The following is a 23969-nucleotide window of genomic DNA, read 5'->3' as shown; positions in this document are numbered from 1 at the left end:
CGAATGGCCGGTGGCAAGAAAGGATCCCGCCAAGCCGCCCTCGACAGAGTGGACGCCAGCATGCGGTGCTGGGAACTCGTTGTCTCCGCTACTTGCGTGAGCCACCGTGTGTCGAGGAAGCCTTGCGGATGAGGAGCATCTGGGCGTCTGCTGCGTGCTGCAGAACGGGTGAGGGTCGGGCTGGCGGCACTGCAGAGGAGGAAGGGGCAGATGCAGAGAGGTAAGCGTCAGGGCAGTGAAGGTCTCCTGCCGGCACCGGGAGCTGCGGTAAGTCGTGTGTCCACCCCCTGCATCCTGGCCCATCTCTGCCACCCTTCTCCAGATGTCTGCCTGCCTCCTTCCTCCATCTCCCTCTCTGCCCGCCCACCTACCTGTATGGCTCCCCCAAACTTGTTATTGTTCTTCCAACTCTGCCCAGTACCCTCTTGCCTTTTAAACTGTTTCTATGTCTCTCTCAAACCAGCTCCGTCTCCGTTTTTTTTTAGTTTTTCTGCTTTGCTTTGTACCCCAATTACTTTTTAAATTTCATTTCTCTACCTACCAGTATCTGGCTCCCTGACTCTGTTTTTTCATAAATACCTGCTTCCGCTCTGTACCCCATAGCTTTTCAAAGTTTCTTTCTACGCCTCCCTGTATTTGGCTCCCTTTTCCTATTTTTTATTTCTTCTCGCTCTTTCCTTTATCCCATCATCTTAAAAATTTCATTTATACACACATCTCTCTCTCTCTCGCCAGCCTTATTTTTTAATTCTCACCTGTGTGAATTGTATTCTGTCGCTTTTTGAAAGGTCTTCCTATTTCTCCCACTATCTTCCTTCCCATCCCTATTTTAAAAGTTTTTCCTGTGTTTCCCTTTACCTGCCGCTTTCTAGTTTCTCCTTCTATGTATCCCTCATTCGTCTCCCTGTCTTTATTTCTTAATGTTTTCCTACCTGTCCTGTTTTAAGTTTTATTTCCATGTCTCCCTCTATCTGGCTCACTATCCCTATTTTTTAATTCCTCCCTTTAGCCGGGGAAGGGTCTGCCCAGGCATGCCTGCCTGAGGGAGCTGAAGAAGGTGAGCTGTCTGAGGACGGAATCCGAGAGGGTCCCGCCGGCAGCTGCCTGCAGCACGGAACGGCTGGTGCCCGCGGCGAGGAAGGATCCCTCCGAGCCGTCTCCGACAGAGCGCACCACCGGCACACGGTGCTGGGAGCTCTGTTCCTCCGTCGGCCGCACGTGGGAGCCGCTGGGAAGCCTCACGGCGGCGGAGCGTCGAGGCGCCTGCCGCCGAGGCAGAGAGAAAAGCGTCGGGGTGGTGAAGGTCTCCCACCGGCGCCGGGAGCTGCGGCGAGTCGTGCTTTCTCTTTCGCGCGTCCCGGTCCATCTCTGCCACCCTTCCCTAGGTCTCTGCCTGCCTCCCTGCCCGTCCCTGCTTCTGTCTCCCTCTCTGCCGGCCCACCTACCTGTCCGGCTCCCAAAACTTGTTACTCTTCTGCCAGCTCTGCCCTGTACCACTTCACCTATTAATTTGTTTCTAAGTTTCCCTTTCTGTGTCTCCCTGTCCTTATTTTTTAAGGTTTTCCTATGTTTTCTATATCCCGTTACATTTTAATTTCTCTTTGTACGTTTCCCTCTCTCTGGCACCCTTTCGCTATTTTTTAATTCCTCCCTCTATCCTGTACTTAAATGCTTTTAAAATTTTCTTTCTATGTTTCCTTCTATCCATCTCCCTGTCCCTATTTTTTAATTGTTTCCTGTGTTTCTTGTACCCCATTGCTTTTAATGTTTTCTCGTTGTGGTTCCTTCTATCCATCTCCCAGTCCCTGTTTTTTTAATATTCCTGTGTTTCTTGTACCCAATCACCGTTTTTTTTTTTTCTACTTTGTCCTCTATCCATCTCCCTGTCCCTGTTTTTTTAATATTCCCTTGTTTCTTGTACCCAATTGCCGTTTTAGTTCTTTTTTTATGTTGTCCTCTATCCATCTTCCTGTCCCTATGTTTTAATTCTTGTCTATGTTTCTTGTACTCGGTTGCTTTTTAAAATTCCTTCTACGTCTCTCTCTATCTGGCCCGTCTTGATTTTTTAATTATTCCTTATATTTCTTGTACCCCATTGCTATTTAATTTCTCTTTCAATAATTCCCTTTTTCTGATTTCTTTTCCCTAAATTTTAATTAGTCTCTTTCTTCCGAATATCTTCTCACTTTTTAAATTTTCTTTCAATATTTCCTTCTATTCTCATCCCTGTTCCTACTTTTTAATTCTTTCCTGTGTTTCTTGTAGCCTGTCGCTTTGAAAAATTTCTTTCTATGTCTCCCTCTATCTGATTCCCTGTCCCTATTTTTTAATTCTTCCCTCTCTGCCCTGTTCCCAGTTGCTTTAAAAATTTTCTTTCTATATCTCCATTTATTTAGTTTCCTGTCGTTTTTTAATTTTTTCCTGTCTATACTATAGTCTGTCAATTTTAAATTTTGTGTCTATGACTGCTTTTCTCCAGTTCACCGTCTTCATCTTCTATTTCTCTCCGGTCTGTCCTGTACTCTATCGCTTCTTCAATTTTCTAACCTGATAAATAGGTTATCAGGCTCCCTATCCGTATTTTTTAATTCTGTGCCGTGTTGTGTTCCCTGTTGCTTTCTAAATTTACTTTTATGTGTGTGTCTATTTTTTCCCCATTCTTATTTTTAAATTTATTCTTGTCTTTCCTTAAAGCCGTCGCATTTTAAATTTTCTTTCTGTGTCACAGTTTATCCGCTTTGCTGTCCCTATTTTTTATGTTTTCCTGTCTCTCCCGTACTTGTCGCTTTAAAAATTTTCTTTCCGTGTCTACTTTAACGAATTTTCTGTCTGACGTTTTAGTTTCTCGTCTATCCTGTACCCTGTTGCTTTTGAAATTTTCTTTGTGCGTCTCTCTGTACTTTTCTCCTTATTCTTATTTTGTAACTTTTTCTTGTTGTTCCTTAATGCCTCTGCTTTTATAATTTTCTTCCTATGTCTCTCTCTATCGCCCTACCCTTGTTTTAAATTTTGTTCTTGTTGTTCCTTAATGGCTTTGCTTTTTAAATTTTCTGTGTCGATTTTAATCCAGTTCTGTTCCCATTTTAAGTTTTTTTCATGCTTGTCCTTTACCCAGTCGCTTTTAAAATTTTCTTTCTATGTCTACTTTAACCAAATGACTGTATTTATTTTTCAATTTTTTCCTGCCTGTCCTAAACCCCATCGCTTTTTCGATTTTCAGTCTATGTGTGTTTTTATCAAGCTCCCTATCCCTATTTTTTGATTTATTCTTGTCTGATGTGTACCCTGTCACTTTAAAAATTATATTTCCATGTCTGTCTCTATTTTTTATCCTATCCTTATTATTTATTTTTTTCTTGTCTTAATGCCATCGCTTAATAAATTTTTTCCTATGTCAACATTTATTATGTTTGCTGTCTTATCTGTTCCCCGACGCTTTTTAAATTTTCTTTCTATGTCTCCGTTTTTCTAGTTTTCTGTCCCCATTTTAAATTTTTTTTCCGTGTTTTCCACACCACAGCTTTTAAAATTTTATTTCTGCACGTGGTGGTTTTGGATGGGATAGCGTTAGTTTTCTTCACAGTAGCTGGTACGGGGCTACGTTTTGGATTTGTGCCGAAAACAGCGTTGTTAACACAGGGACACGGCAGTTATTGCTGAGCGGCGCTTACGCAGCTAGGGGCTGTTCCGCTCCTCACCCCGCCCCGCCCGCGAGCAGGCTGGAGGTGCACGAGAAGGTGGGAGGAGACACAGCCAGGACAGCTGACCCCACCTGAACGAAGGGATATTCCAGACCCTATGACGTCACACGTAGCAATAAAACTGGGGGTGGAGGTTTGCGGGGGGGCGCTGCTCGGGACCGGCCGGGCATCCGTCTGTCGGTGGTGAGCAATTTTTTTCATTTGCATCTCTTGTTTGTCTCAGGTTTTATTTTCCTCTCTTTTTGTTGTTTGTTCCCCGCCCCCCCCCCCACGTGTTTTAAACAATTTCTTCTTAATTATTAAACTGTTTTTATATCAACTCTTGCGTTTCTTTCTCACATTTATCCTTTCGATTGTGTCCTCGTTCCGCTGTGGCAGAGCGAGCGGGCAGCTGTATGGTGCTTAGTTGCCAGCCAGGGTTAAACCACGACCTTGCGTCTACATTTCTGAAGCTGTCAATGGTTATTTTGTAAGTATTTCCTGTCTGTCACCTACCCCGTCCCTTTTCAAAATTTCTAATTTCTACTTTTATCCAGTTTGCTATCTTTATTTTTCAATTTTTTCCTTTATGTCCTGTACCCTGTCGTTACTAAATTTCCTTTCTGTTTCTCAGTTTTACTTCACTGTCGCTATTTTTTAATTTTTTCTACTCTCTGTCCTGTACCTCATCAATTCTAAATTTTTCCTTCTGTCTACTTATATTAAGCTGCGTATCGCTGTTTTTTAATTTTTTCATGGCTATCGTGTACCCTGTTGCTTTTTACATTTTCTTTCCATGTCTACTTTAACCAATTCTATTTCCTTAATTGCTGTTGCTTTTAAAATTTTCTGTGTACTTTTATCCCATTTGGGGTCTTTAATTGCCTACCTTTATTTCTTGTCTTTCCTTAATGCTGTCGCTTTTAAATTTTTTTCTGCATCTGTTTTAGTTCGCTGTTCCTATTTTTTTAATACTTCTTTTTTGTCCCTAATGCCCCTCACTTTTAAAATTTTCGTTCTATGCCTACTTTTATTCCCTTTGCTGTCTTTTAAAAATTATTTCTTCTCTTTCTTCTGTGCCATCACTTCGATCTTCTTTCTACGTCTGTTTTAGTTCGCTGTTGTTACTTTTTAATTTTTCCTTATTTCCTTAGTCACTGTTGCTTTTAAAATTTTTTGTCTACATTTATCCAGTTTGCTGTCTTTATTTCTCAATTATATCTCGTCTTCCTGCAGCAGCCTTGCTGTTTAAATTTTCTTTCTTGATCTCTTTTAGTTTGCTGTCCCTTTTTAATGTTTTTTTCCTGTATTTCCCTAATGCCTGTTGCTTTTAAAATGTCCTTTCTCTGCCTATTTTTTTTCTTCGCTGTCTTATAAGAATTTTTTTTTGTCTTTTCTTAGTGCCGTTGCTTTTTTACATATTCTTCTTATGTTTCTGTTATAGTTTGCCATCGCTATTTCTTCATTTGTCCTTATTTTCTTAATCCCTGTTGCTTTTAAAATTTTCTACTTCTATCTCATTTGCTGTCTTAATTTTTTAATTATTTTCTCTTGTTTTTCCTTAGTGCCATCACTTTTAAAATTTTATTTCTTCTCCTCTGTTTTAGTTTGCAAGTATTTACTTTCTTCCTTATTTCCTTAATCCTATTTGCTTCTTAAATTTTCTGTCTTCTTTTATTATGTTCACCATCTTGATTTTGTAATTATTTCTTGTCTTTCCTTTCCATCCTTGCTTTTTAGATATTCTTTATAAATCTTGCCATTTTAGTTCGCTGTTTTTTTTGTTTTTCCCTTTATTTTCCTTTCCCCCTCGCTTGAAAAAGTTCTTTTTACGCCTACTTTTTCCTCTCTTTGCTATCTTTTTAAAATTATTTCTTTTCTTGCTTCTTTGCTGTGACTTTTTAGATTTTCTTTCTACATTTCAGTTTGCGGGTGCTATTTTTAATTTTTTTCCTTATTTCTGTAATCACCGTCACTTATAAAATTTCTGTCTACTTTTACCGCGTTCGCTGTCTTAATTTTGCTGTCTTTTCTGTCAATAATTTCTCGTCTATCCTCAGTGCCGTCGCTTTTTAAATATTCATCTCTTTTAGTTCAGTGTTTCTATTACATAATTTTTTCCTTTATTTCCCTAATACCCATTGCTTTCTAATTGTTCTTTCTATGCCTACTTTTATTCCGTTCGCTATCTTTTTAAAATTGTCTTTTCTTTCCTTAGTGACCTTGCTTTTAAAATTTTCTTTCTACATCTCTTTTAGTATGCTGTCCCTATTTTTTAGTTTTTCCCTTTATTTCCCTAAGCCCCTGTTTTTTTTCATCTTCTCTCTGTGCCTACTTTTATTCCCTTTGCAGTTCTCAAAAATAATTTCTTGTCTTCCCTTAGTGCCCCTGCTTTCTATTCTTTTTATGTCTCCGTTTTAATTTGCCAATGCCATTCTAAAATATTTTTCTCATTTCTTTCATTACTGTTGCTTTTAAAATTTTCTGTCTCCTTTTATCCCATTTGCTGTCTTTATTTTGCTGTCCTTATTTTTTAATTAATTTCTTGTCTTTCCTTAGTGCCATCACTTGAAAAATTTTCTTTCTACATCTCTGTTTTTGTTTGCTGTCCCTATTTCTGATTTTTTTCCTCTATTTCCCTAATGATTGTCGCTTTTTAAGTTTTCTTTCCATGCCTACGTTTATCCCATTCACTGTCTTTACTTTTTAATTATTTCAGCTCTTTCTTCTGTGCCATCACTTTTTATATTTTCTTTCTACATCTCTGTTTTAGTTTGCCGCTGCTATTTTTAAATTTTTTTCCTTTTATTTCCCTAATCCCCTTCATTTTTAAAATTTTCTAGTTTTATCCTGTTCCTGGTCTTTACTTAGCTGTCTTTTCTTTTACGTATTTCTTGCCTTTCTTTAGTGCCTTTGCTTTAAGTTTTTTTCTTCATCTGTTTTAGCTTGCTGTCCCTATTTTTTAATATTTCCCTTTATTTCCCTAATCGTCCTCAGTTTTAAAATGTTCTTTCCATGCCTACTTTTATTCCCTTTGATGCCTTTATTTGTTAATTACTTATTCTCTTTCCTTAGTGCCCTAGCTTTTAAAATTTTCTATCTATGTCTGCATTTTATTTTGCTGTTGCTATTTTTTAGTTCTTTCCTCTCTTGATCCCTTGGCTTTTAATATTATCTACTTTTATCGCGTTCGCTGTCCTTAGCTTTTAATTATTTTTTCTTGTTTTTCTTTATTTCTATGTCTCTCTTTTTAGTTTGCTGTTGCTATTGTTTAAACATTTCCTTATTTCTTTAATCACCTTTGCTGTTAACGTTTTCTAGTCTACTTTTATCCTGTTTATGGTCTTTATTTGTCTATTTTTAAATTATTTCTCATGTTTACTTATCACTGTCACTTTTTGTATGTTCTACGCACATCTCCTTTTTAGTTAACTGTCCCTATTTTTTAGTTTTTCCCTTTATTTCCCGAATCCTTCTCGCTTTTGAAAAGTTCTTTCTATGCCTACTTTTTTCCCTTTGCCATCTTTTAAAAATTATTTCTTCTCTCGATTCTTTGCTGTCGTTTTTTAGATTTTGTTTCTTTCAAACTCCGTTTTAGTTTAATGGTGGTATTTTAAATTTTTTTTCTTTATTTCCTTAATCCTATTTGCTTCTAAAATTTCCTGTCTACTTTTATTCTTTTCGCTGTCTTTATTTTTTTATTATTTCTTGTCTTTCCTTAATGCCTTCGCTTTTTAAATTGTCTTTCTACATCTCTATTTTATTTTGCTGGCCTTTTAAAAATATTTTTTCTGTATTATTTATTTCTGTAATCCTGGTCACTTTTTGGATTTTTTTATTTCTATCCCGTTCGCTGTTTGTATTTTGCTGTTTTTTTCTTTTTTTTTTAACAATTTCTTGTCTGTTCTCAGTGCCCTCGATGTTTAAATTTTCTTTCTACATCTTTTACTTTGATGTCCCTATTTTTTAGTTTTTCCCTTTAATTCTCTAATCCCTCTCGATTTTTTAATGTTCTCTCTATGTCTATTTTTATTCCCTTCACTGTCCTTTTTTTATTTCTTCTCTTTCCTTAGTGCCCTCGCTTTTAAGATTTTCTTTCTATGTCTCCGTTTTAGTTTGCTGTCCCTATTTTCTAGTTTTCCCCTTTATTTCCCTAATCCTCCTCGCTTTCTTAATGTTCTTTCTCTGCCTACTTTTATTCCCTTTGCTCTTTTTCTTAATTATTTCATGTCTTTCCTTCATGTCTTTGCTTTTTAAATTGTCTTTCTACTTTGCCGTTTTAGTTCGCTGTCGCCGTTTTTGACTTTTTTCCTATTGCGTTAATCCCCATTGCTTGTAAAATTTTCAGTCTACCTTATCCTGTTCGCTGTCTTTATTTTTAAATTTTTTTCTCATCTTTCCTTAGCGCGGTCGCTTTTTACAATTTCTGTCTTCATCTGTTTAGTTTGCCGTTGCTATTTTTTGATTCTTTCCTGTCTTAGTCCCTCGGCTTTAAAAATTTTGTTTCTCTGTCTGCTTTTATCTAGTTTGCGGTCTCTGTTTTTTTTTTTTTTCTGTTTGTCCTCTTGCCAGTTGGTTTTGAAATTATCTTTCTATATTTACGTTGATCAAACTCCCTATTATTTTTTTTTAATAGGTTTCTGTCTTGGTCACCCTTTTTTATTTTTTAGATTTTTCATGTCTTTCCTAAAAGATGTGGCTTTTTAGTTTTTCCATGTGTAATTTTATCCCATCCAATGTGTTAGTTTAATTCTTTCCTGTCTGTCCCGCAGCCTGCGCTCCACTTAATAAATTTTCTTTTTATGTCTCTGTTTAGATCGCTGTCTCTATTTTTTTTACTTTTCCCCTCTCTTAATCCCTTGGCTTTTAAAATTTTGTTTCTATATGTACCGGTGCTCTACTTTGCTGTCCCTATTTTTAGTTGTCTGCTGACTGTCCTGTACCTCTTTGCATTTTCAAGTTTCCTTCTATGTGTACTTCCATCAAGCTCCCAATCCCTAATTTATTTTTCTTCCTGTCTCTTATGTATCCCATTACTTTTGAAATTTTTTTCTTTCTCATCTTTTATTCGGTTTCCTCTCCCTATTTTAAATTTTTTTTCCGTTTTCCTTACCCAGTCATTTTTAAAATTTTCTTTTTATGCCTCTGTTCATCTCATTGCCTTTCCCTTGTTTTTAATTCTTTCTTGTTGTGTACTCTGTTGCTTTTAAAATTTTATTTGTATATCTCCATTTATCTAGTTCCCTGTCCATTTTTTTCCTCGCTGTGTTTCCGGTAGCCTATCGCTTTTTATTTTCTCTTTTGAACCTCCCTCTGTAAAGCTTCCTCGAACAATTGTTAGAATTTCCTGCCTCTCTGTCCTATTCCTTTTCTAGTTCTCAGTCTATCCATCTTATGTGCTCTCTTTTTTAATTCTTTCCTGTGTTTGTCACTTTTTAATTTCTCTATGACTGCCTCTATCCAGCTTCCTGTCCCTCTTTTTTGTTGGTGTTTTTTTTAAAAATCTTTCTGCTTTGTTCCCCTTTTGTAGTTTTCTACATGTCTCGCTCTATCCAGTTCTCCATTGTTGTGAAATGACACCCCCACCGTCCCTCTGTCTCCTGTCTGTGTCTGTCTCATTCTCTGTCCCTCTCTGTTGTTTCTGTTGTCCCGCTCGGTTCCTCCCCTCTCTCTCCCCTGCTCTCTGACCCACCCCTCCCCGCCCTTATTTATTGCTCCATCTCCTCATCCTCCTCCTTGCTGCGCTCCATTTCTGTCTCTCTCATCACCCGTGTGCGGTTCCCCGTCCCTCTCTTGTTTCCTGTATCCCAGTTTTTGGCTCCCTGTCCCATACCTGTTGTCTACCTTCCTCTGTCCTTCCTCCTGCTTTCTTCTTCCCTCTTTTCCCTCTGTCCTGCTGCCTTTGGATTCTGAGACTTGGAGCCAACTCGGTGCCGAAATTTTTGATGCATGTAAAGAAACAAACCTTTGCTGCCTCCTTTGTGCTCCTGGGTGCGTTTCCAGCCACTGGGCTCTGGGCAAGTGGCTGTGGTTGGGTCCAGGGGAAGGGGTGATGTGCTGTGGGGCTGGGGCCATGGCCCCTCTTCCCGATGGGCTCCAGCTGTGGGCTGGGGCCGCCCAGGTGGAACCCATGAAGTGAGGATGGGGCTGGGCCAGGGGTTTAAAAAGGCTGCAGGTGGGGATGGGTCAGGGCAGCCCCCTGTGGTCCCTGTGAGGCTGAGGATGGGGCTGGCCCTGCTGTGCTAAGGGGCTCTAGCTGGGGAGGGGGCTGTCTGGGCACGCTTGCCTGCAGCACCTGGCCGAAGAGTGAAACGAAGAGGCTTCTGCAGGCAGTTGTCTCCGGCAAGGAACAGCCCATCCCTGTAGCGAGGAAGGATCTCTCCCAGCGATCCCCGACAGAGCATGCCACCAGCACACGGTGCCAGGAGCTCGGTGCCTCTATTGGCCACATGTGTGAGCTGCCATGAGTCTGGGAAGCCTCATGGGAGAGGAGCGCTCCAGCCCCTGCTCTTAGGTGGGTGAGGGTCGGGCAGCCGGCACTGTGGAGAAGGAAGGGACAAGGACAGAAAGAGAAGCCTCAGGGCAGTAAAGGTCTCCTGCCGGTCTCCAGCAGCTGCGGTGAGTTGTGCGTCCCGTCTCGTGTGTGAGGGCCCGTCCCTGCGGTGCTTCTCCAGACCTCTGCCTACCTCCTTGCTCATCCCTGCCTCCGTCTACCTTTCCAGCTGCCCGGCTCCCTAAAGCTTTTTGCTCTTTTGTCAGTACTGTTCTGTACACCGTCACCTTCTACATTTCCAGCTCCCCACCTGCTATTATTTCATTTTTTCCGTGCTGCCTTCTTCCCCATTGTTTGTGCAAATTGCATTTCTAGGTCTCCCTCTAGTCAGCATGACCCATCTCTCTTTTCAGTGACTCCCTGTGCTCTGTACCCTGTTGCTCTTCCAATGTCTTTTCCCTGTGGCTCCCTCTCCCGATATTTAACTCCTTACCCATACGGCCAGTATCCCATTGCTTTCTAAATTTTCTCTCTCTGACTCCAGTTATCCAGTTTCCTGTTCGTGTTTTTAATTTCTTCCCTCTACTTCATCACTTTTTAAATTTTGTTTCAATGTCTCCATTTATTTAGTTTGCTGACCCTATTTTTTTTCCCTCTCTGTTCTTAATTTCTTTGCTTTATATATTTTCTTTCTATGTCTCTGTTTTAGTTTGCCGTCGCTACTTTCTAATTTTTTCTCATTTTCTTAATCTCTGTTGCTTTTAAAATTTTCTGTCTGCTTTTATTCCATTTGCTGTCTTTTTTTTTTTATTTATTTCTTGTGTTTTCTTAGTGCGGTCACTTTTAAAATTTTCTTTTCGTGTCTCTCTTTCAGTTTGGTGTCCCTATTTCATAATTTTTTCCTTTATTTCCCTAATGCCTATCACTTCTTAAATGTTCTTTCTATGCCTACTTTTATTCCCTTTGTTGTTTTCTTTCTTTTGTGCCGTTGCTTTTTATATTTTCTTTCTATGGCTCCGTTTTAGTTGGCTGTCACGATTTATTAATTTTTTCCTTATTTTTTTAATCAACCTCGCTTTTAAAATTTTCTGTCTGCTTTTATTTGGGTCGCTGTATTTATTTTTTAATGATTTCTTGTCTTTAGTAGTGCCTTTGCTTTGTAAATTTTCTTTCTGCATCTCTGGCTTACTTAGGTGTCGCTACTTTTTAATTTTTCCCTTTATTTCCCTAATGCCCCTCGCTTTTTAAATGTTCTATGTCTACCTTTTTCCCTTTGATGTATTTATTTTTAATTATTTCTTGTCTTTCATTAGTGCCCTCGGTTTTATATTTTCTTTCTACATCTGTTTTAGTTTGCTGTACCTATTTCATAATTTTTTTCTTTTATTTCCGTAATGCTTGTTGTTTTTTAAGTTTTCTTTCTATGTCTACTTTTATGCTGTTCCCTGTCGTGAATTTTTAATGATTTCTTGTCTTTCCTTAGTACTGTCGCTTTGAAAAGTTTTTGTCTATGTATGTCTTTTAGTTCACTGTCGCTATTTTTTAGTTCTTTCCTCTCTTAATCCATCGGCTTGAAAAATTTTCTACTTTTGTCTTGTTCGTTGTCTTGATTTTCAAATTGTTTTCTCTTGCTTTACTTATTGCCATGACTTTTAAAATTTTCTTTCTACATCTCTGTTTTAGTTTGCCGTTGCTATTTTTTAATTTTTTCCCCATCTTCTTCATTTTTCTTTCTTTGTACCCCTATTCCGTTTGCTGTTTTACTTTCTTCATTATTTCTTGTCTTTCCCTAGCGCTCTCGCTTTTAAAATTCTTTCTATCTCTGCATATTCATTTGCTACCAATATTGTTTAATTCTTTCCTCCCTTAATCCCTTGGCTTTTAAAATGTTGATTCCATGTCTACTGTTATCTACTTTGCTGTCTCTGTTTTCAGTTTTTTTCCTATCTGTCCTGTACCTCATTGTTTTTAAAATTTTCCTTCTATGCCTGCTTTTGCGAAGCTTCCTATCCCTGATTTTTATGTTTCCTGCCTGTCATGTACCCTGTCACTTTAAAAATTTACTTTTTATGTCTCTGTTTATTTAGTTCGTTCTCCCTGTTGTGGTTTTTTTTTTTTTTTTTTTACTTCTCATAGTCCTTGTTGCTTTTAAAATGTTCCATGTCTACTTTTATGCTGTTTGATGTCTTTAGTTTTCAATTACTTCTTGTCCTTCCTTAGTGCTGCCTTATTTAAAATTTTGGTTTATGTCTCTGTTCTAATTTGGTGTCCCTTTTTTTTCATCTTTTCATTTCTTAATCCTTGGCTTGTAAACCTTTGTTTCTATGTCTACTTTTATCTACTTTGGTGATCCTATTTGAAAGTTTTTCCTGACTGTCCTGTATGTCATTGCTTTTTACATTTTCTTTCCGTGACCTCTTTTATCAACAGGCCTATCCTTATTTTTTATTTCTTTCCTGTCTCTCGTTTAACACGTTGCTTTTAAATTTTCTTTCTGTGTCTGATTTTCTTGAGATCATTGTCTGTATTGTTTCTTATTTCTCTTGTTTCCTTAGTGCCCTTGCTTTTTAAACTTTCTGTCTGTGTCTTGGCTTATTTAGTTTGCTGTTCCTCTTTTTTTTTAGTTCTTTTCTCTGTTAATTCCTTGGATTTTCAAATTTTGTTTTTATGTCTACTTTTATCACGCTCCCTATCCCTATATTTTATTGCTTTCCTGTCTGTCATGTACCCCCTCGCTTCTAAAATGTACTTGCTATGTCTCCATTTTTTGTTTGCCGTCCCTGTTTTTTCATATTTTCCTCTCTTAATCCCATGGCTTTTAAAGTTTTTTTACATGTACTTTTTTTTTCATTTTCTGTCTATACTTTTTAATCTTTTCTTCTCAATCCCCATCGCTTTTAAAATTTACTTTCTATGTTTGTTTATTTAGTTCACCGTCATTATCTTTTTTTTCTTTACTTCCTTAATCCCTGTTGCTTTTGATATTTTCTGCATCTCCTTTTGTCCAGTTTGCTGTCTGAATTTTTTTCTTGTCTGGTTTTTACGCCTTTGCTTTTCAAATTTTCTTTTTGTCTGCATTTTTGTTCGTTGTCCTTATTTTTCAAATTTGTTTTCTTTCTTAATCCTCTTTTTTTAAATGCCCTTTTTTGACTACTGTTATCCTGTTCACGCTCTTTATTTTTTAATTGTTTCTTGTCTTTCCTTACTATCATCGCTTTTTAAATTTTCTTTCTATGTCTACTTTTATCAAACTCCCATCCCTGTTGTTTAATTAGTTCTCGTCTGTCATGTAGCCTGATGGTTTTTTGTGGAGAAGAATTAAGAGGTGGCCTAATGAGTACCAGCTGATTCAAGAACAGAAACAGGTGAAAGGAATTGTGAGCAGACATGTGATCATTGCTGGAAGGAAGATATAAGAGAGGCAACAGAGAGAGACAGAGGGAGAGAGGTGCAATGAATGGAGAGAGATGGTAGGGCTGCCCTGTTATGATAAAGGCTGTGCATGTATGCCGCAACAAATGGCGCCTGAAGAGGGACTGAAAGAAGAAAACCTGAAGAAAGGAGGTCTTGGAGAAAGAAAATAGAAATATCCAGTGGTGAGCCCCGCTGAACTGCAAAAGCTGTTGAAAAGAAACAGGAAAAAAGCCGTTGAAAGGAAATGGGATAGAAGCTGTTGAAAAGAAACAGGAAAAAAAAAGCCATTGAAAGGAAACGGGATAAAAGAAAAAAGCCATTGAAAGGAAACGGGATAAAAGAAAAAAGCCGTTGAAAAGAAACGGATACAGAGGTGAGCAGCCGCGGGGAAGTTATATGAACTTTATACATTAGTCATGGGGCAGTTGGCATCTCAGTAGAAGAACTGCAGACGAGGAAATCTTTGCAACTAGAAGTTCTAGAAGGAATATTGTGTGTATGCAGCTCTGCAGAAGTTGCATCCTGCAGAGCAGGTGTTGCAAAACGTGACTGATTTAGCAATTCTGGAGGGAAAATCAAAAGATAAGAAAGATTCATTTGAACTTGCGCCAACGGCGGATGAAGCTTTACAGAAACAGAGGCTAAAGATGAACTTGTTCTAGTGAATGTAATGGCAGCAATTCTGGAGGGAAAATCAAAAGATAAGAAAGATTTATTTAAACTTGCGCCAACAGCGGGTGAAGTTTTGCAGCGATAGAGGCTAAAGCACCATTTGTTCCCGCCCTCCCACCCCAAGAAGATCTGCTGCAGGGATTCGTACCCACACATACACGTATCAGTGATGTTCTAGAGGAAAGTGAACTGTGTGATGGAGAATAGGAAAAAGAATTAGAAATGTTAATAGGAAAAAGAATTAGAAATGTTAAGTTTGTGTAAGGAGGTATGCAAATCAAGAAAAGAATATGGGTTATGGAGAATAGGAAAAAGAATTAGATTAAGGAGGTATGCAAATCAATAAAAGAATATGGGTTATGGAGAATAGGAAAAAGAATTAGAAATGTTAAGTTTGTCCACCATATGAGGTGATTAAGGAGGTATGCAAATCAATAAAAGAATATGGGTCACAGGTTTCATTTGAATATGAACTTGTCCTAGTGAACATAATGAACAATTTGGCAATTGAGAACAAAAAAGGGGGTGATGTGGAGAAGAATTCTGGAATTGGGAGTTTCAGATAGGACTTTGGCAATGCTACAAAACTATAAACAAAAAGGGGGAGATGTGGAGAAGAATTAAGAGGTGGCCTAATGAGTACCAGCTGATTCAAGAACAGAAACAGGTGAAGGGAATTGTGAGCAGATGTGATCATTGCCAGAAGGAAGATATAAGAGAGGCAACAGAGAGAGACAGAGGGAGATAGGTGCAATGAATGGAGAGAGATGGTAGGGCTGCCCTGTTATGATAAAGGCTGTGCATGTATGCCGCAACAGTTTTTCATTTACTTTATATGTCTCCGTTTTAGTTCGCTGTCCCTATTCGTTAATTTTTTCCTTTATTTCCTTAATCCTGGCGCTTTTAAAATCATCTATGTCTACTTTTATCCAGTTCCTGTTTCTATTTCTGAATTCTTTCCTGTATGTCACGAACCATGTTGCTTTTTAAGTTTCCTTTCTATGTCTACTTTCATCTAGTTAACTAAAAAAATTTTAATTTGTTTACTCTCATAGTTCTTTTTGGTTTGAATTTTTGTTTCTAGGTGTACTTTAATATCATTTTCTGTCCCTATTTTGTAATTTTTTCCTGTTTCTTGTATCCCATCGCTTTTACAATTTTTGTTCCATGTCTACTTTTATCAAGATGTCTCTGATTTTTCATTGTTTCCTATCTGTCCTGCTTTTAAATTTTCTTTCCTTGTGCATTTTTATCCAGTTTGCTGTCTCTTTTTTTTTTTAATTCATTCTAGTCTGTCCTGTACCCGGTCGCTTTTAGAGTTTTCTTTTTATGTCTCTGTCTAATTAGGTTTTTTTGCTTTTTAATATTTTTTTTTCTTAACTTCTTCACTTTTGAATTTTTGTTTCTATGGTCACTTGTATGTATTCTTATGTTGGTATTATTTGCTTTTTTCTTATCTGTCTTCTACATTGTCACTTTTAACATTTTCTTGCTGTCTATTTTTGTCAAGATGTCTAACCTTATTTCTTTATTATTTCCTGTCTGTCCTGTGTCATGTTCCTTTTAAATTTTTTTCTATATCTACTTTTTTCCAGTTCACAGTCTTTATTTTTTATTTCATTCTAGTTTGTGCCATACCCCGTCGGTTTTTAAATTTTGTTTCTGTGTCTTTGTTGATTTAGTTTGCTCTTCTTGTTTTTTAACTTTTCCTTTATTTCTTTTATCTTGTCGCTCTTAAAAATTTTTTTGCTACGTCTGCTTTTATATAGTTCCTGTCCCTATTTTTTTGTTTCTTCCTCGTCTGTTGTGTACTCTCTCAATTTTTCTATTTTTTTTCTACGTCTCTGTTTATTTTGTCCTCCTTTAGTAACTTTTTTCAATTTTTTTATATGTCTACTTTTATCTAGTTTTCTGTCCCCATTTTTTCATTTTTTTTCTCCTCTGCCTTGTGCCCTTTTGCTTTTAAAATTTTCTTTCTATGTCTACTTTTATCAAGGTGCCTATCCCTATTTTTTAATTCTTTCTGCTTTGTCACATACCCTGTCACTTCTTAAATTTTCTTTGTCTCTTATTTTTTTTCTCTTCTCTTGGTTCATCCTGAGGTTTTAGAGCGTCTCCTCGGCACGCTTTTATCTCTGGAGTGTAATTCATACCCCTCTCGATTTGTCAGAACATCTCTCAGGTCATCCTCTTCCTCAGAGCAGTCTTTTTGTCCTCTCCTCCATCTCGCTCGCCTCCAATGGGTCAGCATCTCCCTCGTGACGTCAGTACTCTGTTCAAACCCCTTTCTGAGTACCTTTGTGCCCTTGAGCAGTCTCTCCGGTCGCCTCAGCACCCCTCTATTTCTGTCACGATGCTTCCTGCGAGCATCCTTGTGTTCCATGGCCAACTTTCAGTTCTGCAGCGGGCTTTGTGTCTTTCTTATTCAGAGACAACTCTCCCTCAGGCTTTTGCTTTGTGTCCCAGAGCCGCCTTCTGTCTCTCTTTTGCTCTCGGCACCCTTCTTCTCCCATCATCGTACCTCCTGAGGCCTTCCTCGTGATCCAGAGCCCTCTTTTGGTTCTGTAGCGCACTTTGCACCCTTATCGCTCGCTGAGAACCATTCCCGATGCCACCTTTCTTCTCCAGAACAATCGGATTGTTCTTTGCGCTAACTAGGATACTCTGTTTGGTCCCTGGTCCCCTGAGGACATCTGTAGTCTGTTCAAATCCCCTCTGGACTTCATCATCATGTCCTCGAGCCTTCTGCTACTGTCACAATGCCTCCCAGGTCTTAGATATTCCCCGCAGCACACTTTTAGCTCCATAAGCACCCTTTGGGCTCCTCATGTTACAATTGTGCCTCTGCTAAGATCTCCGTTTCCAAAATAGAGCATTCTTTTTCTTCTCTATGCCATTTAGGATGCCTCCCAAGACCTGCCTTGTGCTCCACAGCATTTTGGTAACGCTTGACCTCCGTTTCGATCTCTTTTATTCCTCTGTGGTCCCAGTCACCTTGCCTTCCGAGACCTTCTTTGTGTCCCACGGTTCTGTTTTAGCTCTGTAATGGCCTTTGATCCTCTCTAGTTACCTCAAACCCCATTCTTGAGTTTGTGTCTCAGAGCACGTCCTGTGTGCCATCTCGGGTGCCTCCGTTTGGTTCCCGGCCTCCTGAGGACATCTGTACTGTGTTCGGATCCCCTCTGGACTTCTTTCTTGTGTCCCTTAGCTTTCTTTGGTCTCTCTGGCTCAATCGGGACGCCTCCAATGGCGTCACGATACTTACTGATGCCTTCGAGATTACCCTTAAAAAAAAAAGCACACTTTCAACTTTGTAGCCGACCTCGCACCCCTCTCATTTCATCAGAAAAATTCCCGTGTCTGAATCTGTGACCCAGCCCAGTCATTCTGTCCTCTCTTTCTTCTAGCCATGCCTCTATTCATTCCCTGGCCCTCTGATGACATGTTTACTCACTTCACATCCCTTCTGGATTTGATCATTGTGTCCCTAATCCTTTTTCTATCTCTCTGGCTTGCTCAGGACATTTTTTCTCCCAGTCACGATGCCTCCCGAGACCTTCCTTGTGCTCCACGTGCATCTTGTAGCACTTTGAGCAGTAGAGCTCTCGTTTGTTTCTATATGCTATCGAGGATTGCTGTGTTTAGTCCCTGGCTGCCTGGGACCATCTGTACGCTGCTCAGATGATCACCCGCATTTCTCTTTGCCGTCCCCAAGCCGCCTTTTGTTCATCAGCCCCCCTCAAGCACCCCTCTCCTCACAGTCACTCTGCCTCCTGAGACCCTCATCGGTTTCTACGGCACCTCGTAGCATTTTATCTCCCTTTTCATCTCTCTTGTTTCGTCAGAGGTCAGAGCCTCCCGTCTGTCTTTGCTATGCAGCGCTCACTTATCTTTCTGCCGTCGAGGGTGTCTTCGTTCTGTTCCTTTTTCTCGGTCACCTGTAGTTTGCCTAGATGCCCTCCTGAGACTGCAAGGCCCTCGCTGTGTTTCCAAGCCTTTTTGTTTTAACCTGCTCCTTCCTAATTCCTCTACTCTCTATAAAAATGTCATCCGAGTCCTTTCTTGTAGTCCGCAGCACACTCATAGCACTTTAGTTCCCTTTCGATTTTGTTTTTGTGCGCTTCACAATGCTCTTATCTTACTCTCTGCCATTTAGGATGCCTTCATTCAGTTTCCAGCCCCCTGATGACCTCTGTACTTTGTTGAAATCTGCTTCAGAGTTTCTCATTATTAACTCTGAGGCTTCTTTGGTCTCTCAGGCCCCGTCAGTACTCTTGCGCTCCCTTTGCTGAGCTCTCATGAGATGTCCCCTACGCCCCAGAGCACCGTTCTAGCGCGGGAGGGCACTTTGCACCCCTTTTTTCACCTCAAACCCTTCCTGAGTCAGCCTCTGGTACCCTGGTAGGTCTTTCTGTCCTCTCACCTGTTTGGCGTGCCTCCCTTCGTTCCCTGGTCCCCTGAGAACATCTGTAATTTGTTAAATTTGCTTTGGAGCTTGTTGCATTCCCAAGACTTCTTTGGTCTCTCCAGACCCTTTGAGATCTCTCTAATTCCTGCGACAATGCCTCTTGTTCTGTCAGAAACTTTGCTGAAACCTTCGCTGAAACCTTCTTTGTGCTTCACAGCAGCGTGTTTATTTTTTGTTTTATAGTATGTTTCTGTTTGGCATCTGATACCCCAAGAAGACTATTGTCGGCTCAAATATCCTTTTAGAGTTTTCCAGAGAAGGTGATAGCCTTCATCTATTGTGATGGACACATCTCCTGAGATTGTTTTTGTTGTGTTTTGCAACTTTTTTTCGTTTTAGCTACTTAAGTAATAATTAAGCTGTTTCATACAGCTTTTGATACTTTTTTTTGTATTTCTATGGTGTTTTCATGTTTTCTGTCCTTCGGGACTCATCTAGTTTTATTAAGGAAGTCAGCTGGAGACACCATTGAGGTGATTCTGAATTATCAGTGATTTACACTAAATAATTTACTTTTTCACCAGAGATTTTTTTGAGTAGTGATTCTTATGGGACCTAATTATGCTTTGTCATTCAGTCCTATCCAGAACATAGTTCTGGTAGAAATTAGGTAACGTACATGGTCTTGCTGGAAATGAAATATAACCTCTTAGCATTTTCTTTTTTTTTATAGGAAACTAACACACATAATTTTTGATGTTTTCATTGTATTTTATAAGTTACTTTCCTGTGTAGCTTAGTGTACGATCTCTGTTTTTTTTATCTACGCCCCAGAAAAATGAAGTTTCATTCCTTACCCGGTCACATTGCTGATGCAATACATGTACTTGCAGTAAAAGAGCAGGTATCGTCATTTCCAATAAGGGTCGCTTCCTCTGTTTGGTGCTTTGTATACTGTAAACTTAAAGCAGATGAGAAAACTCTTTGCTGCTCCTCTGGCCACCTTTATTCTTTCTGGCAATTCGCCCCTCCCCTTTCCCAGGTGATTGTGGGAAGGGTGGTGGGCGGGGCCCTGAGTATATGAGCCACAGCCTCTGATCAGGGAGCCCATTCTGCTCCTGGGTTTCTTTGGGATTAGTGCTTTTCTGTGCATTCTATTGACTGTAGGTTTCAAATTAAGCTATTTGGGTTAATGTGATTTTGTGGTTAAGAAATGAGATGTGTCTATTTGAGGTTTGGATTTCAAGACTAGTCAAGGTTCAGCAGAATATTTGGTAGAAAGTATGCTTGTATGCAGCTTGGTTTTTTTTTCAGGTTAGTAATTATACATTACACTAAATTTACATTCCCTGCTTAGAGTGAACAATATGGTTTGATAATATGGTAGGGTTTTTTTTAAGAGCGTTGTTTTTCCCTGAAACTTCTGACATAATTGAACATGGTTATCTTAGTTGGTTTCCAGTTTTGCTGTATCCTGTGCAAGTTATTTACATGATTTTTTAGTAGTACTGGTGATGAGATTATGTGCTACAGTTTAAAGTGAGTATCTTACGTGTATCTGTGCACATTATTTTAGCCTTTATCAAGAAAGCAGCAGAAACCTAAGGCATAGTGTCTTTTAGGCTCATTGCCTTTCTGGATTGGCCCCAGAGTACCTTGTTGTTCCTCAAATTTTTGCAGTTTCTGGCAGGTCTCTTGTAGATTATAAGCTTCATGATTTCAGTTAAGTTCCAGGTATGTAGCAGAGCCTGGAGTCTGTGGGAAGACAGAGGATAAGAAATGCTTGCTGAATACAGGTCAAAGGTTAGAAAAGCAGATTTTGAGGAGTAGCTGACAGGGAGGGTTCAGGTGTGCAAATAGATGGTAGGAGCTGTCAGGAAGGAGTGGAGTTCTTCAGGTAAACAGAACGAGTTTCTTAAGTTTTGAGACCAGGGCATGTTTGGGAAAAGGAGCAGGGTTCTAAAGGTGTGACAGTGCTTGTGAGCAGATGGTGTCATGATTGGGGGGTGGTGAGGTCAATTGTTTGGGTTTTGTGCTTTTGGGGTCTTAGTGCTGCCTGAGTATGTAAGTCAGTCAAAGGGATTTATTAGTTTGTTTTGGTGGTGGTCCCTCTCTTTGGCAAAGAACAGCTGTGTGCCTCTCTGCATTTTCCTGAGGCGGGCACGGCATCAAAGATTATGGTTCTACCATCATTGGAGTCGAACCAACTCTCTGAGCGGGCGCCTGATGTGGCAGCTGACCCCGGAGGCGCAGCACGGGACGCGAGCGGAGTCATGTTAGCCTGCTGGGGGAAAGGATGAGTCTGGGATGTGGCCATTGGGGTAGGGGAAAGAAAAGGGAAGGGTGTCTCCTTACAGGTATTAGTGTTTGTCTTTGCCTTGAACATGCTGATGTTGCTGACTTAGCCTGGAAGATAGGAGCGCAAAGCATGGATTGAGAAAGTTAGCAAAGCGTAGAAGTAAGGATGGGGAAGGTTCACTGTTCATTATGGTATTTGTATGCATCCAGTTGACTTTGTTTTATTGTTGCTGCAGATGCACAGTAGGGAGCTGGACACCAAAGGGAGGAGGCAAGCAGAGCACCATGAGAAGGTAGGTCAGCACGTGACGATGGAGGGAATGTGCTGTTACTAGTTACATTAACTATGCGACTAGTTAGAGCTCTGTTTTGAAGGTGTAAAATTAGATGTGAAGTCGGATGTCTGCTCCTGAGCTTGTCGGGCAGGGTGGGCGATGAACACCAAACCATAACAGCAGTTATTTTTGAGGTGTAGAATTGTTTGTGAGTGGGTGACCGTTTCCAGGCACAATGGTCACTTTGTGTCTCTGTTTTTCTAGGTACTATGGACGATGTTGGCCATAACATCCGGTGTTAGACTGGGAGCGAGCAGAATGCTATGGCGCTTCTGAGGAGGGCGTTGTTGCGTATGACGTCAGTGTTGACTGGTGCATCGGTGACCGATGGCACTCTCTGTTTGCAGATGAAGAGGATCTGGGTTATCGCAGGGACATCATAGGTAGCCTATGTGGTGTCTGTAAAGGATGGTTTCTGACCCCCAGCCCTCTGAAAGGCAAGTTGAGAGGCCAATAGTATCTTTGTGTGGGTGGTCAGTTGGGTGGGGGAAACCCAGGTGGGGCAGGCAGGGGGTTTAAAATCAGAGTAGCAGAGAAGGCGGTTTGATATGGGGCACATATGGGCAGATAGAGGGTGTGGGGTCCTTAGCACAAAACATGAGTGTTGGCAGGGCAATGCCAGCGTTATTGTGTAGTTTTTGTAGTCTGTTTTCTGTGTCCCATATGATATCTTAATCAAGCCTTGATGTCTCTGTTGTCCCATGTGCATGGCGGGCACATCAGTAGCAGTACCGAGGGTCTCACAAGCCTCCGCTCATCAGAGTAATGCTGATCGTGTTCTTTTTTGAATTTTAAGTCTGACACATGGATCTATCTTGAGTGTATCGTATACCAGGTTTATGGATGGTCATCTTTTTGCAGTGGTGCTTAAGGTGGCGTCAGCGCTTGAGAGTGGTCTGTTTTTCCTGATCCCTTTCCTGGGACTGCTTCCCTGTGTCTTTACATTCTTAGGTGTTAAAGCCTGGCTTCTCGCACATCCGTCGTCCAAGTTGCAGACTTAGATTTTTATGATGGGTGACAGAGCCTGAATTTTCTGGGACTGCTGTAGATTGTTTGTTGCAGCTCTGACCATGTTGTAGCCTGATGGCATCCGTGGGCCGGAGTCACTTTTCTTGCTAAGACTGTTTTGGTAAAGGCTGTAAAGCTCGTATCAGAGCAAATAGCCATTGGCAGCAGGCGACAACAGTAATTTGCTTAGTGTTTTGCGGGTGCCTAGGGGATGACTGGAGCCATCTGGGAGTGGCAGCTAAAGTGCTAGTTGAGCAGATAAAATCTCAAAGGTGTTAAAGCATGTCTGTTTGATAGATATATGTTGTTTAATGGCAGGCTGCAGTTGGACTCTAGATGATGTTCCTAAATAGAAACAAGATCTCTGGAAATGTTAAGCTATTGCTCTGCATCCTGGTGCGTCATTCAATGTTACTGTTTATGCAGGTGGAGAGGGACGAGCCGCACACCACGGGGTGATGGAGGAGAGCGGAGCGCTGTAAGAAGGTGGGTTGGCCCGTGGTGTCAGAGGCAAGATTTGACTGGTGGCTATACAACTAGAATGTGGTTTAGCTTTTTGGTTTTGTTCTGAAGGAGTGAAGCGATGTGGGATATAGGCACTGGAGCTGAGTCGGGCATAGTAAGCAATGAGTAGTGGGCTGAAGTAGCTGTTACTTGTCAGATGTCATATTGTTAGTTAAGTCATAAGTGGCCCTTATTGTTTCACTTCCACAGGTGGTACCCGCATCTCAATACAGCAGTCTGAAAATGGCAGAGGCAGCGCAGGCAACTGGCTGAGGTAAAGGTGCCGGAGATGTGTATTGGTGCGTGTGTGCTCTTGTCTTGGGCAGTATCTCAGCATGTGTCATTGAGTTTGATTTTGGCAGGTGATGCACTTAGGGTCAGAGGAGCGAAGCAGCACCTTGACAAGCGGTCCCAGAAAGTGAGGCGAGAGTCAGCCAGGTTGGTGTCTGAGAGCGAAGTACCCTGCAGCAATTAAGTGAAGCTTTCACCTTCAGTTTTGTAGGTGCTGTGCGGGCTGCCTTTAGAAATGCATAAGGATTTGAGGTGAGATGGGTAGTAGAGAGGAGGAGCACAGGACAGGTGATGTCTCACAAGCAGAATGATATTTTTGTCTTCTGCAATCTTAGGTGCCACAAGTCATGTCAGCCGCAGCCTTGGACTCTGGAATTGGCGGGGAGTGGGCAAGCGGAACCCCATGACGTGACTGAGAATGAGGGTGTTAAGCAAGACGTTGGCGTCTACAGTCATGATCCTTACTGCTGGTGTACTACAAAGCTAAGTTGGGGCTCCAGTGCCGGAGAGGGATTGCAGGAGCAAGGGGATGCGGTTGGCGATTGCCTGAAGGGTTTTTATAGATGGTGTAGGGCTGGGGCCTGTCTGGGCAGTGTCCCTTTTGGACAGGTAAAGGGAGGTGGCTCCTCTTGGGCGTGATGCTAGTGTGTGCCGGGCAGGGCGGTTCCAGCCTGTATGTGTTGTGTCATTTGTGTGGTCTGTCTTCTGTGTCTTAGGCCTTCCTTGGGTCTTGATGCCCACGTTGCTCTTTGTGCTCGAGGAGCACGGCACGTGCCTGGGTGCCATCCCTAGGGTCCCGAATGCCTGTACTCATTGGCATAGCGCCTATCGGGCGCTTGTTTTCTTGCGTGACGAGCTTAAAGCGC

At 40.6% G+C, this 23969-nt stretch overlaps 2 long non-coding RNA genes across 2 annotated transcripts; one reads left to right on the top strand and one right to left on the bottom strand.

Moving 5' to 3' along the window:
* Positions 1-4458: 4458 nt before the first annotated feature.
* Positions 4459-11885, bottom strand: LOC142090402 (uncharacterized). Its single transcript, XR_012676521.1, has 2 exons — positions 11761-11885; positions 4459-11730 (listed from the first exon to the last, which is right to left on the bottom strand). It is a non-coding gene; the product is annotated as an uncharacterized LOC142090402 (long non-coding RNA).
* Positions 11886-22769: 10884 nt separating this feature from the next.
* On the top strand, positions 22770-23282 carry LOC142090401 (uncharacterized). Its single transcript, XR_012676520.1, has 3 exons — positions 22770-22794; positions 23023-23086; positions 23175-23282. It is a non-coding gene; the product is annotated as an uncharacterized LOC142090401 (long non-coding RNA).
* The last annotated feature ends 687 nt before the right edge of the window (positions 23283-23969 follow it).

This window comes from Calonectris borealis, chromosome 19 (assembly GCF_964195595.1).
Source record: "Calonectris borealis chromosome 19, bCalBor7.hap1.2, whole genome shotgun sequence".
NCBI classification, from domain to species: Eukaryota; Metazoa; Chordata; class Aves; order Procellariiformes; family Procellariidae; genus Calonectris; species Calonectris borealis.
This window is presented reverse-complemented; position numbering and strand designations above follow the sequence as displayed.